Below are 4,180 nucleotides of genomic sequence, written 5' to 3' on the forward strand. Positions count from 1 at the left end.
CGACCAGCTCCCGATCATCAATCGCTTGGTCCTGAGGATTTCAAACCTGTTTGAAATCCTCGCGACCGTCGTGAGGTCGTGAGAGGGTGTCACCGCAGCTTCTCACACTGCGCACGCGCAAACACAAATGTCAGCGAAAAAGACGGCGCAGCACGGCAGTGCAGCGTGTGATCTGGACACAAGCGATGGAGGCACTTGTAGAACTTTGGAAAGCTCATCCGAGCCTTTTCGATGTGGCCTCACAAAATTATCACGACCACAACAACCGTGAAAATAGTTGGATAGACATTGCTGCTCAATCACAGCTGCCTGATCAATGTTTTTCATTAGCAATTTAGCAAAGTTGATGGTGGTGGTGTGTGTGTCTGTGTGAGTGAAAGACAGAGAGGGAGAGCGAGTGACAGAATTTCTGTTATAACCTTCATTTTATGGACGCACAGTGTGAGCACTCAGGTCGCATTAGAGCATCGGGTCGTATAGTGTGAGACCCTGCATCGCGACCTACGAACTTCTAACCCCTGCGAGTCAATCGTGCAGTTTGAGCAGGAGCTGAATCGCGCGACTGACAAAATTGCACAGTGTGAGCCTTGCTCTTTCAATCAGAAATGAAGGTGCAGGTTGTCTCTTCACACCTACAGCGAGACAGAGCAACAGTGGGACAAACCCAAACAGCACTGAGATTCATATTTAGGCCTGACCCTTTAATGTTCTTTTCTAACCTGCAATAAATAATATGTTATATGCTTTTTTGATAAGTATTTTTTTAAAAATATTTGTTATTGCTTTTTTTCAGGGGTTGGAACCAGGGCCAGCTATTAAAATGGTCATCACCAGACCAAGGCTCAATCGAGTCATGGAAGGAGGAATCAGGTGAGATAGTAAGCTGCTGTTATATACAATATTAGTGTACAACAGTCAGGTAACATGCTCCAAGCACAATAGAAAGTGCAATGTTTAAATATAATTAATATAATTATATATACATCCTATAGCAGCTATTCACAAAAGTAAAGACAAACAAACATAAACAGTAAAACTTGTAAACAGACCAAAAACTGTCAGACGTTGACAATCCAGTTAAAAGTGATTTAAGTGATGAATAAAGTGCTCGAACTTTAAGTGCTCAGGTGCAAAACTATTGTGTGCGAGGTAGTTTTTTAGTGTACATATTGTTGTTGTTATTATTGTTATTGTTATTATTGTTGTTGTTGTCGTCGTCGTCGTCGTCATTATTGCACAGATGACTTTCACAGTGCCTCATTTTACCCTCATATTATTATGTGAGGCATTTAACAGAAATAAACTGCACAACGACTTGGCTGGTGACCCACTTCACATCTCCTTGCTAAACACTGGAGAATCATGCGAAGACTTTGATGTAACAGATTGACCTCTAACAGCAACCATGGGCATCAGTGATGAGAAAACCTGTGTTGAGACAGCATTGGTGAGTGTGCTTTCTTACCAGCAGCCCAAATTAGCCACAACATCTGTAAACATTTACCAAGATCCTCCTCTTTACCTGCCACTGCTACTCTACACTGTGAGTACAGGCTGAACCCCACAGAGTGTGTGCATGTCTGCAGTGAGGATGAACTCTTCCACCTTGAAAGCACAGATGACATGGCAAATAAGATTGAGACAGCAACAGGAGAACAGGCAGCCGACCAGGAGTGGCATCAGCTCCACAGGCCAAGATTACATCTTCATGTTTAAGAGGTTTGTTATATGAGGGGTGAAACTGTGCAGAGAGAATCCTCAAAGGAACGAGACAGACTGCAGACGTGAGCACAGGGACAGACATGGAGTTTAACGCCGCTGGAGAAAACTGCAAATTGAAAAACTTTAACTATAGGCCTCATGGCCTCGTTGTCCACCCTGACGCTCCCTGGCTTGGTTCCTCACCAGATGGGTTGATCTTTGATCCATCTGCACAGCCACCGTTTGGACTGCTTGAGATAAGGTGTCTTTATGTGAGGAATTATGTTCACTTCAGATACCTTCAACTAAGAATGGCGCCCTGTCTCTCTGTAAAAGTCATTTGTAACGACTATGTTGACACTAAGTTAACAGCAGCATCAGAGAGAGGGCGTGGACTGGTGTTACTTTCATGTTCACACGTTGATGCACTTCTCTCTTAAAAATAATTTGAATTCTATTGTGTGGTCTTAAAAGAGTACAGGTGATTTAAAGATGCCAAGTTAAATGTTCAGTATGTTGGTCACACCACACACATGCACTCTCCAGTTTCTTCTTCTCATCTAATGCAATCTTAATGGTAAATCAACAGGGTGCTTGGTTGCATAATTAGCTGTGCATATGTTGAAATAAATGTAGGTTTTCTTTATTCTTGGCAGGAAAAACATATATCCAAGTGTAAATCAGTGCAATTCATAAATGTGATTATGTAAACATTACTAAAATAGCCAAAGCATAGTTCCAATATTTACATTTGAGGGGCTACAATCACTAAAATCTGAATTTCATTAAAACCATTTTTTACATTTACTTGTTAAAAATTGTTGTTTGTTATCAATAATTAGAGCTCTAATCATTTACATCATATATAATCTACCTGAACCAATATAAAACTATTTACTATAAAAAATAGTGCAGTTACAAGCACTGGTCTGAGCGGTGCAGCTTTTTAAAACATTTTGTTGAATTCAATCAGTGGAATAAATACAAGACTACAGCTGCTGCAGAGGATCTCGTAGCTTTAGTATATGAGGTGCCCTATCTACCAGATGAGCAATCTGAAAAGTGTCTGAAAAGGGCTGGGAAAATCATCAGAGACCCCAGTCACCCATCACATAGACTCTTCACCCTCCTGCCCTCTGGGAGGCGCTACAGGAGCCTCCGGACTAAGACCACCAGGTACCGGAACAGCTTCTTCCCCACAGCTGTCAGACTCCTGAACTCTGCCTCCTGACATCTGACCCACGTTAAACTCATGGACTGAACATACATTAAACTCATGGACTGAACATACACACAACCACTAGCACTTTACCACTACTGTATAGTTCTGTGTAGATAATCATTCTGTACATACGATAATTTTTAATCCCACAACTGTTTATAACTTACATAGTTCACATTCTGTATAACTGTATATCTCAGATTTCTGTATAGTTTTTATTTCATATTTATATCCTGTTCATAGCCTGTACATAGCTTGTACTCACTACAGCCTGTACATACTTAGTTATAGAATATTCATAACATACTTCATACCGTGTACATTATAACATACCATAATAGACCCATTTCTGTAATATACTTACACATCTATTGCTAATTTATATTGTAATATATCTATATCACGACTAAAGCACTTTCTGGATGGATGCAAACTGCATTTCGTTGCCCTGTACCTGTGACATGTGCAATGACAATAAAGTTGAATTCTATTCTATTCTATTCTAAATGCAAAGTGAACTGTGCAACTTCACTGACAGTGAAATCTTTAGCCAAAGTTTTAACCAGGGGTTTGTTTTGATAATACTTAGGAAGCAGACGTGTGCACTGCCAGCACCGTTCAGAGGGATAATGGTGTCAAATATTTTGATCGCCTTGATGCTTCTAATTGTTCTCTCCACATGTATCATTAGACGTGAAATCTTCTAAGTGAATAGTGTGTGGTAATAAATCTTATCATTCGATTCAGGGTAGTGTGGGATTTGTACTGATGAAAACATTTTATCCCAGTATTCAGACATGGGTGTCAGAACACTGAAAATACACTTGGAATCATGGTTCCAATCATCTCAGGAGAAATGCATATCCCAATTGCATTGAGTAAGGTGCACCAATTTCATGATGATTTTTTTTTTAAGAAAATAAATGTGTTGACATGGTTTTTCTGCCAATTTTTCACAAGTAGTTTTGAGGTAACTTCATCTTGTTCTGTTTATTTATTTATTTTTTTCAGTTTTGTGTCATAACTGTCATAAATGTTCACTAAGATATGACATTTTTAACTAGATATATTTTTTGCTATGATATAGTATTTGTGCTTATTATATTATTATATTTCTGCTGAGTCACACTGTTTTCCAAAGTTGTTACTTTTCTGCTAAATTATAGTATTTCTGCTACAATGTTATAGTATTGTATACCAAGTTATACTGTTAAACCATTTCTTCCAAATTGTTATGTTTGTGCTAAATGTTAACAT

General features: G+C 39.0%; 1 long non-coding RNA gene across 1 annotated transcript; it reads left to right on the forward strand.

The window, feature by feature from the left end:
* The first annotated feature begins 807 nt into the window (after positions 1–807).
* On the forward strand, positions 808–2,787 carry LOC109200682 (uncharacterized). Its single transcript, XR_002060836.2, has 3 exons — positions 808–870; positions 1,297–1,447; positions 1,554–2,787. It is a non-coding gene; the product is annotated as an uncharacterized LOC109200682 (long non-coding RNA).
* The last annotated feature ends 1,393 nt before the right edge of the window (positions 2,788–4,180 follow it).

Source organism: Oreochromis niloticus, unplaced genomic scaffold (genome assembly GCF_001858045.2).
Source record: "Oreochromis niloticus isolate F11D_XX unplaced genomic scaffold, O_niloticus_UMD_NMBU tig00000098_pilon, whole genome shotgun sequence".
Classification (NCBI taxonomy): Eukaryota; Metazoa; Chordata; class Actinopteri; order Cichliformes; family Cichlidae; genus Oreochromis; species Oreochromis niloticus.